The sequence below is a fragment of the Pelobates fuscus genome, chromosome 2, assembly GCF_036172605.1.
Source record: "Pelobates fuscus isolate aPelFus1 chromosome 2, aPelFus1.pri, whole genome shotgun sequence".
NCBI lineage: Eukaryota > Metazoa > Chordata > Amphibia > Anura > Pelobatidae > Pelobates > Pelobates fuscus.
The window spans coordinates 12,014,604-12,030,472 of NC_086318.1; the positions used below are offsets into that span (position 1 = coordinate 12,014,604).

The 15,869-nt window shown below is 38.9% G+C and overlaps 1 long non-coding RNA gene and 1 pseudogene across 1 annotated transcript in view; one reads left to right on the top strand and one right to left on the bottom strand.

Moving 5' to 3' along the window:
- Window positions 1-8,851: 8,851 nt before the first annotated feature.
- On the top strand, window positions 8,852-10,014 carry LOC134585376 (protein regulator of cytokinesis 1-like; annotated as a pseudogene).
- Window positions 10,015-13,173: 3,159 nt separating this feature from the next.
- The window catches only part of LOC134585377 (uncharacterized), a 424,726-nt gene continuing 422,030 nt past the window's right edge, over window positions 13,174-15,869 (bottom strand). The window contains exons 2-3 of the long non-coding RNA XR_010086518.1: window positions 13,519-14,291; window positions 13,174-13,259 (exon numbers count right to left, since the gene is read on the bottom strand). This is a non-coding gene — a long non-coding RNA (uncharacterized LOC134585377). The remainder of the gene's footprint in view (window positions 13,260-13,518; window positions 14,292-15,869) is intronic.

A 15,869-nucleotide genomic window follows, 5' to 3' on the forward strand; every position in this document is an offset into this window, starting at 1 on the left:
GACTTCCAGATACAGGCCCAACATATAGCTGACAAGTTGGTCAAAAAAGGTTATAACCAAAAACAGATAGAGAGAGAAATTCATGTGATGTCCAAGAGAAATAGAAATGAGCTTTTAATGGACGGTCCTAGTAGTAGGAAAAAAGGGGAAGATTTTAAACAGGCTTTCTTCACACAATATAATGTGGACCATCCAAAAATAAAGAGGAGTCTATATAAATATTGGCCAATATTGTTGGAGGATCCCATTTGGGGGGAACGTCTATCTAAAAGGCCAAAGATCATTTATAGGAAAAAACAAAACCTTAAGAATTTATTAGCACCAAGTTACGCTCTAAGAAATGGATTTAAAAGTAATAAAAATGGGTTAAAAGGTTTTAGGGGTTGTAAAAGTTGTAAAGCCTGTTTACAAGTGAATATGGACAAAGTCACATCATACAGCAGTTTTGTGACAGGGAAACGGTTCTCTATCAAATCAGAGATTGGCTGACGCTCGACCTGTGTGGTATATCTCCTTCAGTGTCCATGCGGTAGCCAATATGTTGGCCGCACAAAAAGATGTTTAAAAGTGAGATTTCTGGAACATATAAATAATATAAAGAACAAATTGGATAACCACTCAGTCCCCCTCCATTGTAACAGTTGCCCATTTTTTTGTTTGAAGGGATTGCGCTGCATAGGGATAGAACAAATTCAACCCCATTGGAGAAGGGGTAACAAAGAAAAAAGATTGGCACAAAGAGAATTATACTGGATTCACAGATTACGCACTCTTACCCCAAGGGGTTTGAATGTGGATATGAATATTGTTTGTTTTTTGAATTAATTGAGCGATAAGATATTAATGTTTTAAAATGAATACACAATATAATTTAAACATATAATAAAAACACTGTAATACTGGTTCGGCAGTTAAAGTGTATAATATTTATGTCACTTTATTCAGGATTGAATAAACATTGAGTGTTCAATCACTTATGCCACTTTACACAATATGGATATGTAAATGAATATATAAATACATATTCATGTCACTTTACACAAAATGGATTTGCTATTGAGATATGGTCATTTATGCCACTTTAATGGCTTAGTTTACTATGTTAATGTATTAAAATATTACTGCTAATATATGAATTTATTAACAATTAACTATCACTTCTTGCAAAGCTATAATAGATATTATGAATGATCAACTTAGATAGGAAGTTTTTCATTCATTTCAATAATGTTTCAGTTGGTTATTTCTTAGAGGACATATTATTACCATCATGATATTCTATATGATTATAAGATGATTTCTAACAGTTTTCTATTTTCAGTTATTTATGTACAAACATCAGGTATAAGAAAAGTGATTCTTTAGGCTGCTATTATGCTGTGGAACGCACGGCCATGTTTTTTTCTCGAGCGTGGAACGCATGACGATCATGTGATGAATAACCAAACACGTGACGCATGCGCAACGTATGACGAATGCGGAAGTGGCTAATTTTTCGAACGGACCCGGCATTTTCATTGCGGCAAAGCGGTCACACCTGGGGAGAAAACTCAGACGAATTGAAACTGCAAGATGAGAAGACACCCACTATTCCACCAATGACTTGAAGGGACTAGGCCTATATAAGATCTTTTGATTGTTAGCGTTTTAGGATGCTGTTGATTTTATGTAGCTGTTAACTGCTATTTACTGAAAGAGGTCCCTGAGGAAGTCCTTTTTGTATAAGGACGAAACGCGTAGGACCAGCATCTCTTTCTTATTGTCACGTTTACATAGATTGATATGGAGCGCAACTGCAGATTTCTTAGGACTTAATTGATGATTAGGAAAATTAGAGAATAATATAGGAATTTTATTTTTTAATATAGGAAAATACAGGTACTGTATCTTTAATTACTTTGCTGTTGGTTTAATTGGAGTAAGCAGCTTCCTATATACATGCAATTTAGCACATTGGTGTTTGCAAGTTTTAGGGAAATTTAGAAAGCTACAATTGGAGTTGTAACAAGAGAGATTCGTTTTGGAGTTAGAAATAGCAGGCCAGGGAGCAGCTGGTGCCTGAATGCTTAACGGACTTGAGAGCAGACTATGGAAGGAATGCTCAGCAGGCGTGAGAGAGGGAAAGCTCTTATCACTGATGAAACAATTGACTTAGCTTCCAGAGGGTTGAAATCAGGTTCCCAGAGTTCTCCTCCGGGGAGGTTCTTTCTGAGACAGGATGAGAGAAGTCCAGATACTAGCTGAGGTCGAGGAGAGGAGAAGGAGGTTAGTTCGAGTTCCAGACCGGTTCGGTACACAGGTATGTTTGCAGAGAAACTTTTAGCCGGTTTGATATCGCGGTAACGCTGTTCAATAATCCAGCGGTCGCATTATGTAGCGTGGCGAGACCGCGTCAGAGAGGGGGTGTGGCTAAACTCCGTCAACCCGGAAGAGACAAGAAATTACCAGTAGTTGGGGCATGACACTTGTATTGTTTTTATGATTTTTTATTTATATACCTTTTTACAAGTGAATAAATCGCCTTTGAAGTATTCCTTTGGTTGCTATCTGTGAATCTTCCTGCTGACCTGGATACCCTATTGGCTATCACTTGAGGAGGGATTTTTAAAGGAACATACCCCCCATTTCCATCAAGGGGAGGCACCCATAATACGCTAAATTTTCTGGAATATGTGAGTGCATATTAATCATTGGAATCTTTATCGCTTTTTAGCAATATTTGCAATGTTTTGTCCTCTATTGTAGGTACACTAGCAGAATCCCAAAATACCCTATCAATTACACACAAAGATATATTGTGATTGGATGACTCAAGGCAAGGAGCTACAGCAACTAAAGAAAGTTAATGTAAACAAAGTTTCAGGGCTTGATGGTATTCATCCATGAGTACTTAAGGAGCAAAGTGATAAAATAAGTCAATCACTGTTTTTAATCGTTCAGGATTCTTTTCTTTTAGGAAGTGCACCAGAGGATTGGAGGAAGGCAGGTTCCCATGTTCAAAAAGGGTTCAAAATCATTGCCTTAAAATTATAGACCTTTGAGCTTAACCTCTGTGACTGAGAATATATTTAAAGAGTTATTAAGGGGTATGTAACGGATCGCCTGGCACCCCGACTGAGTACCTCCGTTAAAGGATGCTCCTAGCGCTTCCTGAGGCCTCCAAGCACTCTAGCCGACACCACAATCACCGAATCAGAGAAGCATATGAATCCTCTCAAGCCTCTGAATGCTGTAGACCATTGAATAGGAACCATACGAATAGGCTTGTACTCCTAGCAGTCAACTGGAACAGCATGCAATAAATCCTTCCCCCAATAATGAGACGACACATCACTTTGAGGGTAAAACAGGAACTCTGGACTGTCTCATCCAGCCTGGCTTTTATTACAATAATACACATACAGGCCACACCCAGGGGGAGGCATAAAATAACCAATCACATACATGGTTCAGCCCACACATCCCCTCCCCTCAGATAACATTAAACCCAATTATCCGGTACACTTTTCCAGCCAAGTTCTGGATGTACCCCAAAAACAGGGGGTACACCTTTAAATCCAGCATCGCTGGATAGCCCTTATTCAGAGGGACAACATATTCAAAATTCAAGTCATTCGGATGAACGGTTCGTGAGATATGGGGTTCCAAAGATTTGACCGACCGCATGGGTAAAGTATCCGAAAACAGTTCCATGCATTTTACCCTGCGGTCGGTCACAAACAAGGGAATGAAAACAGGCGAATCGCCTGTGTTATAGAGCCTGGAGAGGGTTTGAATGAATTCCCTTGTTTGTGGGGTTCTTTCTACCGAACGGCGGGTCATTCGGTAGTTTCTATACGAATTTCTGGAAGTATGGAGGTCTCAGCGGTGTTTGCCTAGTCAAGTGTCCGATTTTAGTTCCAGACACTCGACGGCAAAACACCGCTGTTCGGTAGTTTAAGATGGCCGCCGCCACGTGTTCGTTTCCCGAATGGCGGCCACCCAGAGGACACAGACCACACTGCACTGATTGCCAATTACCCGTTTGCAACATTGTTGCAAACTGTAATTGGAGGCACACTTATTCCTGGGTGGTCTGGTTGTTTGGTAGTTTCACTCAATATAATGAATGGAGTGATTCTACCGAACAATCAGATGAATGCTGCATACATATCCCAGGTTAAACTCAACACATAAATACATATGTAATATTAAAGGCAGTATACTGGAATATGCTCCACAGTCTTAAAGGGACAGTAGTCCCAAAAGTCCCAATATGTCCATAGATGATTTTAAATGGCCAGTAGCAGCAATATACAGTACAATATGCCCCAAATAACCCAGGGGCCATAGTCAGCAGGTAGGAGGCTCGCAAACAGGCTTCTCCAGGGCCCAGTGGCGAGGTTGGTTTCGCCACAGGGTAATGTTCAGGAATTCATGGGAAAGAACTTTGTTATGGAACACAGCTCATGCTAGCCTAATTGCATTCTATGAAGAAGTAAGTAGAAGTCAAGATCAGGGTGTTACAGTGGATGTGATCTATTTGGATATTGCGAAGGCGTTTCATATGGTTCTACAGCATATATAAGTGTTTAAACTAAAATAAATTGGTCTACATGGAAGTTCTTGTTCTTGGATAATACAATGGCTTAAGTAGTAGTGATAAAGCATATTAAGGGAGGATGTGTCAGGTTCTATTAGAGCCTGTGGGGGGGAGGGGTGATAACCCCTATAAATAATGAAAATAAACGTGTATGAAAGCTGAGAGGAGGTGGTTCACTCTAACTCTAACTTTCATAATAGAAAGCAAACCAAAAATATAGAATAGTCATAATAAGTGTATACATTAAAACTTAACATTTATTAGTATTGCTAAACATAATTCAGAAAAAGTGCAAATAGTTATATTACCAAAATAGTATTAGTAAATACAGTAAATTGCATTTAGAATAATTACAATTGTCCTTACATACGCTTGGTGGATTTTTGTGATATCTATTTAAGGCACACTGTGTCTAGACTGTCGTTTGATACTATTTTGGTGCAAATGACCATTTGCACTTTTTTTTTATTATTTTTATCAATACTAATAAATGTTAAGTTTTAATGTATACACTTATTATGACTAATTTATATTTTTGGGTTGCTTTCTATTATGAAAGTTAGAGTTGGAGTGAACCACCTCCACTCAGCTTTCATACACGTTCATTTTGTTTATTAACAATGGCTTAAAGGGACACTATAGTCACCTGAACAACTTATGCTTAATGAAGCAGTTTTGGTGTATAGAACATGCCCCTGCAGCCTCACTGCTCAATCCTCTGCCATTTATGAGTTAAATCCCTTTGTTTATGAACCCTAGTCACACCTCCCTGCATGTGACTTGCACAGCCTTCCATAAACACTTCCTGTAAAGAGAGCCCTATTTAAGCTTTCTTTATTGCAAGTTCTGTTTAATTAAGATTTTCTTACCCCCTGCTATGTTAATAGCTTGCTAGACCCTGCAAGAGCCTCCTGTATGTGATTAAAGTTCAATTTAGAGATTGAGATACAATTATTTAAGGTAAATTACATCTGTTTGAAAGTGAAACCAGTTTTTTTTCATGCAGGCTCTGTCAATCATAGCCAGGGGAGGTGTGGCTAGGGCTGCATAAACAGAAACAAAGTGATTTAACTCCTAAATGACAGTGAATTGAGCAGTGAAATTGCAGGGGAATGATCTATACACTAAAACTGCTTTATTTAGCTAAAGTAATTTAGGTGACTATAGTGTTCCTTTAAGGATTGATAAGAGAGTTGTCATTGATGGTACATTTTCAAGCTGAACAAAATTGATAAGTCGTGTCTCTAAGGGTTCTGTTCTGGGGCTGCTTCTAGTCAACATATTTATAATTGATCCTGAAATTGAAAACCATGTTTCATTATTTACAGATGACACAAAACTCTGTAAAATAATACAATGTGACCACAATATTACTTTGCTGCAGAGGGATTTAGATAGACTGGGGGACTGGGCACTCAAACAGCAGATGTAACGTAATGTAGATAAATGTTATGCAATTCAGGGTAAAGAATGCACAAGCAAACTAACACTCCAAATATTAGTGAATTAGGGATAACAATATGCGAAAAGTATTTAGATTTGTTTATACACAACCAACTAGGCAATAATATGCAATGTCAATCAAATGTTGCTAAGACCACTAAGTATTTCATGTATAAAAAGGTGGCATTCATTCTTGGGCTGAAAATTGTATTTTGCCTCTTTATAAATCAATGTTAAGACCACACCTTGAGTAAGCTGCGCAATTGTTTGCACCTGTTCTAAAGAAGGATACCATGGCACTAGAAAAAGTGTAGAGTCGGGCGCAAAGTTAATGAAACATTTTAGTTATTAGAAAAGTTATAAAAATCTAAATCTGTTTAGATTAGAAAAATGGCACCTCAGAGGGGATATGATAACATTATACAAATATATTTGGGGCCAGTACAAACCATTATCTGGAAATCTATTATAAAAGAGGGCTATACAAAGGACACGAGGTTACACATTTAGATTATATTAAAGGAGATTTAGTTTACAGTCAGAACAATAAGGATTTGGAATGTTGTCATTCTGGGGTTAAGAAGATTTTTTTTTCTACAGGGAGTGCAGAATTATTAGGCAAATGAGTATTTTGACCACATCATCCTCTTTATGCATGTTGTCTTACTCCAAGCTGTATAGGCTCGAAAGCCTACTACCAATTAAGCATATTAGGTGATGTGCATCTCTGTAATGAGAAGGGGTGTGGTTTAATGACATCAACACCCTATATCAGGTGTGCATAATTATTAGGCAACTTCCTTTCCTTTGGCAAAATGGGTCAAAAGAAGGACTTGACAGGCTCAGAAAAGTCAAAAATAGTGATATATGTTGCAGAGGGATGCAGCACTCTTAAAATTGCAAAGCTTCTGAAGCGTGATCATCGAACAATCAAGCGTTTCATTCAAAATAGTCAACAGGGTCGCAAGAAGCGTGTGGAGAAACCAAGGCGCAAAATAACTGCCCATGAACTGAGAAAACTCAAGCGTGCAGCTGCCAAGATGCCACTTGCCACCAGTTTGGCCATATTTCAGAGCTGCAACATCACTGGAGTGCCCAAAAGCACAAGGTGTGCAATACTCAGAGACATGGCCAAGGTAAGAAAGGCTGAAAGACGACCACCACTGAACAAGACACACAAGCTGAAACATCAAGACTGGGCCAAGAAATATCTCAAGACTGATTTTTCTAAGGTTTTATGGACTGATGAAATGAGAGTGAGTCTTGATGGGCCAGATGGATGGGCCCGTGGCTGGATTGGTAAAGGGCAGAGAGCTCCAGTCCGACTCAGACGCCAGCAAGGTGGAGGTGGAGTACTGGTTTGGGCTGTTATCATCAAAGATGAGCTTGTGGGGCCTTTTCGGGTTGAGGATGGAGACAAGCTCAACTCCCAGTCCTACTGCCAGTTTCTGGAAGACACCTTCTTCAAGCAGTGGTACAGGAAGAAGTCTGCATCCTTCAAGAAAAACATGATTTTCATGCAGGACAATGCTCCATCACACGCATCCAAGTACTCCACAGCGTGGCTGGCAAGAAAGGGTATAAAAGAAGAAAATCTAATGACATGGCCTCCTTGTTCACCTGATCTGAACCCCATTGAGAACCTGTGGTCCATCATCAAATGTGAGATTTACAAGGAGGGAAAACAGTACACCTCTCTGAACAGTGTCTGGGAGGCTGTGGTTGCTGCTGCACGCAATGTTGATGGTGAACAGATCAAAACACTGACAGAATCCATGGATGGCAGGCTTTTGAGTGTCCTTGCAAAGAAAGGTGGCTATATTGGTCACTGATTTGTTTTTGTTATGTTTTTGCATGTCAGAAATGTATATTATGAATGTTGAGATGTTATATTGGTTTCACTGGTAAAAATAAATAATTGAAATGGGTATATATTAGTTTTTTTTTTAAGTTGCCTATTAATTATGCACAGTAATAGTCACCTGCACACACAGATATCCCCCTAAAATAGCTATAACTAAAAACAAACTAAAAACTACTTCCAAAAATATTCAGCTTTGATATTAATGAGTTTTTTGGGTTCATTGAGAACATGGTTGTTGTTCAATAATAAAATTAATCCTCAAAAATACAACTTGCCTAATAATTCTGCACTCCCTGTAGTTTGATGGAAAATTATAAAGTGCTTCAGACTCATTTTCTGCCTTCTTTTGGATCAACAGCAAAAGCAGATATGAGAAATTGGAACTTATGCATTTATGTTTATTTTTTTCCTAATTCCTGTATGAACATATATATTTTTCATTGGGGGAATGTAATTTTCAAACTGTCTGCACTTTTGTTTATATTTTGTGTCAAAGCATGCAACCTAGTTTCTAGTAATTTTGCATTGTTTTATTTAAGAGTTGAGTAACGAAATGGATATAAAGTTAATGCTGTGTGCTGGATGTTTGCCTGGCTAAGGCAATGCTATGGCATGTGTATTTACCATTATAGTGAGTAGAAGCCCATATTCATAATGTGGCTAAAGAGAGTGGTATGGTGAAACACTGGAAGAAGACCTTATTCAGCCAGTCCTGTTGCCGCATTCTCTGGTCGCCCTCATTCGCTGTCGGCTGTCATGTGACACAGTGCCCGCCCCCGTCTTTCCCTCTTCCAATCTGAGACAGCCACACTTCTTGGAGTGCAGTTTGAATCATCCAGCAGCGGGCGTCCTGACTGTCTGCATATCTGGAGCTGACGCCAGTGTTTTGAAACCAAACCAGGAAAACAAAACAAAAAGCTCATTCTGAAATTGGGCAGTTGTCAGCAAAGAGAGTCGCCATCATGTCCAACGTACCGAGGAAAAGTGAGCGCTTAGCATACTCACTGATCACCACTTTGAATCATACGTTTGCTAGCCTTATGGATATCTGGGATGAGCTGGGTATGCCAGAGGAGAAGCAGATGTTACGAATGGAAGACGTCAGAGATTGTATTGAGGATTTGCTAAAGGAGGCACTGAAAGAACGTATTAATACAAATATCCAGAACTCTAAAAAATAGATAGCAACACTGTGTGATTTATCTCTTGGTGCATACATGTTGGATGAAGGCTCGACTGTCCTTCAAATGGAAAAAGATTTTGAGAGTGAAATTAGACTGTCTGAAGGCTGAAAAACACAAGCGTCTTGAAGAACTGAGGTAGCTGCTGCATAAGGACCAAGATCTATGTACTGAGCTTTTTGTGACCCCTTATTATATACCAACTGGGACGATGCCCACTCATCAATAGCTGGAAGAACTCAAAGAACACATAAGGGTTCAGACTGAAGGGGGGAAAAAAATGAACACTTATTTTTTCCACCCTTCGAGCTGATATCCGGATGTGTTTATCAGAAATGGGACACGCAATCAGTGTGGATAAAGAAAATCTAAGTCTTACATCAGAAAACATGCAACCTCGTTCTGAAAGATCATCTTAACAGAAGAAAGACTCGCTTCTCTCAACACTGAATACACTTAAAGAGAAGGTGAAGGTTTTATGGAGTCGTCTGCAGGTTCCCCAGGAAGACCAGGGTGCATATCTCAATATCCACTTTCTGCTTTAATCAAGCAGTGGGAAACCAAACTTGCTCACCTAGATGAGCTGAAGAAAGCAAGCATTAAGGTGATTATTCTGAAAATAAGAGAGGAGTTGGCTATGTACTGGGACAAATGTTTTTATAGTGCAGAGCAAAGAAATGCTTTCTCACCATACTACAGTGATGACTTCACTGAAAAACTGCTCAGTCAGCATGATGAAGACGTGGTGAGACTCAAAATGCAAGGAGATGCTTGATGCAGTAAATTAATGTGAATCAAGCTGGGAACAGATTCTTGTGCTGGGGAAGAAGGCAACAGACCCCAACCGATTTTCCAATCAAGGAGGAAGTTTGCTTAAAGAAGAGAAGAAACGTATGAAGCTCCAATAACTTTTTTCAAAGCTTGAAGAGGAGCTAAAATCCTGAATTTAACTGAAAGGACCACCATCATCTGGTAATGACTAATTTAAGTGCCATTCTCTAGATTGTTTGTTGTAGATAAAAGACACGTGTGGAAGACCCAGTGTTAAGCAATACTGTGATTTTGAAAGAGCTTGATAATTGTAAGGAATGATCTCCTCTAAGTTACTGTAGCCACTGACTATAAATAAGGTAAGGTTTTATACGGGACTGGCAAGGTTCCCATCATGTAAGCCACTTTCATAAGGGCCTCCTTGAAGTAGTAGAAGTGGATCCTTACTAATACTAAGGTGACATGAGAAAGAGCCGTAGACACCCCTTTGAGCCTAATGAGATGATATGCACTATCCACACCCATTCTTTCTCCTCAGATGAAGGTAAAATAAACTTAAACAGGGCAGTTAAAACAGGAGCTCTTTTAAAGCTATTGACTCAGGAATGCCTGATATGGAGGACTGGAGTTTAACCAGAATCGTGGATACTCAGATTCTGACATAGTGTCAGAAGAGGGTGAACGTATTGTGATGTATCTTCCATCTTTCTCCAGCCAGAGTTTATCCCTTTTAGCAGCAGAATGATGTTTAGCTGCATTCAGTTTCAAGTCCTTGTGAGATACCATAATGTTAATATTATTAAAATATGTGTTAATGGTGCAGGTGAGGCCGTGGAGTAAAGTTCCACCACTTTCAAACATCGATTTTGTCCTGTTGATAAGACCCAAGCTAAGGAAATGCCAAAAAAAGACAGGCTCAAATAAAATAAACACCTGTATTTTATCATAGCAAGTGACAGATTTTAGAGCACTGGTTTTGGGGGTGACAAAAAAATAGGCAAACTGGAATCGCATATGTTGTGCCCTTTTGTAGACTCTGTGACACTTTTTTTTTTCAATCTTTATTTTTGCAGTGCTTAGTTAACAAACAAGCTTGTATCGCCACGATTGCAGGTACAAGCCGGTGAAATAATACAGAGTAAACAGCATCATGGCAATCATTTACAGCACCATTGTTTTGTTTTGTTAAAAGCTTAACCCTTTCAGGACCACTGACGGTTCAGGACCGTCAGCGGTAAAACGTGCGTTTGGACCGCTGACGGTCCTGAACCGTCATAACGGTTTTGGGCAACTTACCTGATCGCCGTCGGTCCCACGGCGGCGATCAGTGCTCCACCCGGTCCAGGGGGGTTGCCTGTCTGCCCGGGCAGTCCCCCTCGGCAGATCAGGACCCCACGGCCATGTGATCACTCGATCACATGACCGCAATAGGTGTCTGTGTATCTGCCTGCAGGGGGACTGTCTGTGCTGACAGGCAGTCTCCCTGCAAGTGGAAAATCAAAAAAATAAAGTTAAAAAAAAACAGTGTAAAATCAGTGTAAAAAAATAATAATAATATGTGTATATATATATATGATATATATATACATGTATTATATCTATATATAATATATGTATATGTATCATATATATAATGTCATATTAAGTGTATTTTTATATTTATATATACGTATATTAATATAAAAATACACTTATATTTAAATTACACACGAATATATACAATATATATAATTGCTATATATATGGTATATATATATTATTATAAAATACAAATAATATGTTAATAAAAATAAATAACAAAAAATAAAAATAATTTTTAATAATTATAAAAAAATATTTATATATGCAATTTTATTCTAACAGTATTTTGATATATATATATATTTATATCAAAATATACTTAGAATGTAATGATATATATATCTATGTATAAATAAATAAATAAAAACAATACGAAATATACATATGTCCATATACATAATTACATAAATAATTTCATAAATATACACGTAGACGTCAAATATATAAATATGTATATATATTAAAATTCTACACGTGTATTTATGTAATATTTTTACCTAATTAAGTAATTTTAATGATTGCAATTTGAGGGACCTGCCTGCCAACCCAGGCCGAAAGTCCAGATAATTTAATTTGCTAGCACTGTGTTTAACCCTGTAACTTTCTATGACACCCTAAAACCTGTACATGGGGTACTGTTTTACTCGGGAGACTTCGCTGAACACAAATATTAGTGTTTCAAAACAGTAAAACATATCACAGCAATGATATTGTCAGTGAAAGTGAAGTTTTTTGCATTTTTCACACACAAACAGCACTTTCACTGAGGATATTATTGCTGTGATACATTTTACTGTTCTGATACACTAATATTTGTGTTCAGCGAAGTATCCTGGATATAACAGTACCCCACATGTAGAGGTTTTATAGTGTTTGTGAAAGTTACAGGGTCAAATATAAGGCTTGATTTTACTTTTTTTTTAATTGAAATTTGTCGGATTGGTTAGGTTGCCTTTGAGAGCGTATGGTAGCCAAGGAATGAGAATTAGCCCCATGATGGCATACCATTTGCAAAAGAAGACAACCCAAGGTATTGCAAATGGGGTATGTTCAGCCTTTTTAAGTAGCCACTTAGTCACAAACACCGGCCAAAGTTAGCGTTTCTTGCATTTTTAACACACAAACAAATATAAATGCTAACTTTGGCCAGTGTTTGTGACCAAGTGGCTACTAAAAAAAACTGGACATACCCAATTTTGAATACCCTGGGTTGTCTACTTTAAAAAAATATGTACATGTTAGGTGTGTTTCGGGGATTTATGACAGATAACGGTGTTACAAGGTCACTATTGATACATTTAAAATATATATATATTGAAACAGCAATTTCCTACTTGTATTTATAGGCCTATAACTTGCAAAAAAAGCAATAAAGCATGTAAACACTGGGTGTTTTTAAACTCGGGACAAAATTTTGAATCTATTTAGCAGTTTTTTTCATTAGCTTTTGTAGATAAGTAAAAGATTTTTCAAGTAAAAGTCCAAAAACATGTTTTTTTTTTTAATTTTTCACCATATTTTATTATTTTTTTTTTAAATACAATATTGGACATAATACAAATAATGGTATGTAAAGAAAGCCCCTTTTGTCCTGAAAAAAACAATATATAACTTGTATGGGAACCGTAAATGAGAGAGCGGAAAATTACAGCTAAACACAAACACCACAAAAGTGTTAAAACTGCTCTGGTCCTTAACGTACAAACATCGCAAAAACAGGCCGGTCCTGAAGGGGTTAATAAACAATATGGTGAAAATAGAATTAATAAACAGTTAGTAAACCTTGTAGTGGCATTCGGAGAGATAACAAGTCTGATAGATAAGACTAAACTAAGTACTGTATATACTCGAGTATAAGCCGAGTTTTTCAGCACATTTTTTGTGCTGAAAAACCCCAACTCGACTTATACTCGAGTCAATGTCTGTATTATGGCAATTTACATTGCCATAATACAGAGAAGGGGCTGTGTGCGTTTACTTACCTCTCCTGCAGCTCCTGTCAGCTCCCTCCTCCGCGCCGGTCCGGTCAGCTCCCTTCTCCTCCAGTGTAAGTCTTGCGAAGTACACCCCTGTACTTCGCTATGCAAAATATATACATAATGTCTAGCTGAACATGTAGCAGACCAAGAAAAAGCATAGGGAGGACATTGCTTAGATGGAGTGATGAAAGTATGCTTATGTGAGTATGTGTCGGCAGACATAAGGGGGAGCATCGGTGTTGATTCCGTGTGGGGTTGTATGTGAGTCAAACTCAGATATAAGCTGTGAGCAAAAATCCCAAGTGATAGGCTCCACTGGATTCTCTCTGGAGAAATCATGCTGTTTCCCGGGTTCTACTGCACTGAGCTGCTGACCAGGTAATGCTGCAGGGCTTGCTGTGTCCTCCAGTCCTGTGGCTCACCCTCCTCCAACCTGATGGTAGTGTGAGCGGAGTCTTGATGAGAAGGCTGGTCTGGTATGTACCACTCTGCCAGCCCCGGGCTCTGCATGAGCAACCACTTGTGTCCTCGGTTCCGGTTCCAATTCTGGACGGTTACGGGATGCCTAACTGATGGAGTGTGCTCAGGCATAGAGTCTTCTAGGGGCTCAAGGCCCAGGAAGGCTGTCGTGGGGACCAGGTCCAGATCTTGGGTATGTAAGTCAGGTAAGCCAAGAGTATTCAATGGTATGTTGTAAGGCTCCGCTGCTACAGTCCCAAGTAATGAGGTGACAGGGCTCAGATTAACTTGTTGCCTGTCAGCAGTGTGTGCACTCGCGCCCAGCGTGGGCCTTTGGGCTGCCATGTTGGTGGCACAGTACACGCGCTCAGGAACCCTGCTTGCTCCCCGGGGAGCCTGTCGTGCCGTTTTAGCTCCCAATAGACCTGGGCCTGTGAGGTGTGTTACAGGGCTGTGGTGTGGCGACCAGGCTTTTGAGTAGGGCAGCGTCCATCTGCTCAGTGTCTTACCTGAGTAGGCTGCAGGCTCCGAAGTCTTGTACCGCTGGGGCCCCCGAAACTCCCTATCTCAGAGTCTATGGTGGTGCCAACCGTCTCCTGCACATTTTAACGGGCTATTCCACCTAATTGTCAGTGGTAAGCCCATAATTTCTGCTTGTTGAAGTTAAAGTTAGCAGGAGCCTCAGGGACATGCAACCGGTCAGCATGACGGTCAGGCCCTGCCCCTCTGTGACACTTTTGTATCAAGAAATAAAGCAATTTATACTTTAATTATTAAGGGATGAGGCTCTATTTTTTATGTTTCCTGGCTGAGGTCCAATCAACAGGAAACATTAAATTACAGATATACCTAGATGAGTACATAGACTGTTTTATTTTATGTATAGACATTTATGCTATCCACCAATGATGCCCTATTGGAAAAGGTTGTCACCAGGTGAGGCTTGCTGCTACAATGATCAGAAGCTTGGGCAACTGAAGGACAGATACTAGGTCAACACTCTTACTACTAAGGAATCTAGCATTACATGTGTCTCGCTGGTATCAACATTTAGAAGTTATTTAAATAGTGGATGTACCCTATACGTTAGTCGTCAGCTACATGAGTGACAGGGAGCTATGGAGAATTCCATTATGAAAAAAAAATAGCATATTAAATTTTCTTAAAATAGAGACACAGTAGCATATCAAGTATTAAGTATATTGCAGTTCATATTATTGTATGTGGGAAACTGAAGTGTGGTGTATTCACTTATCAGTGATTTGTGGTGACATGATTACTGATTTGTAAAATTTAGATTAAAAACACTTGTACTGGAAACCATCCTCAATTCATGAGAGTTGCAGAATTGTCCATAAACTTTTAGTTTTTATCTACATTTGTGTTTTATAAAGAGGTATAATTGTCCTGGGTCCCCAAAACATTGCATTGATACAATAGGGTACAATAAAATACAAAAACAATATTAATACACAACACATACAAAATTTAACATAGAACAGGTAGAAAATATATTATCAACCATGACAGGTGCTTTCTGTTTTGAGATATATAGAGAGGGATTTCTTAAAGGATTTTAGGTCTGGGGAAGATTTTAAAGTGTGTGGGAGGTCGTTCCATTGCGGTGCTCTGTAGGAAAGGGAGGATCGGGCTGCTTTCTTTTTGTATTGAGGTAGACTAAATAAAGTGCTGGTACTGAATCGGAGGTTATAGGAGGTGGGAACAGCCAGGGAGAGCATTCTGCTCAGGTAGGGTGGAAGCTTCCCAGAAAAGCTCTTAAACACAAGGCTGGAAAGATGAAGGGTGAATCTGGATTCCAGCGACAGCCATGTTAGTTCTTTTAGCATGTCACAATGGTGGGTCCTGTAATTACATTGTAGCACAAGTTGGCAGAACGAGTTATACAATGTATTAAGTTTATTAAGGTGGGTTTGCAGTGCAGTACAAGTTTTTCTATGTGGAGGCCAAAAGATAGATTGGAGTCTAACAACAAACCCAAGTATTTGAAA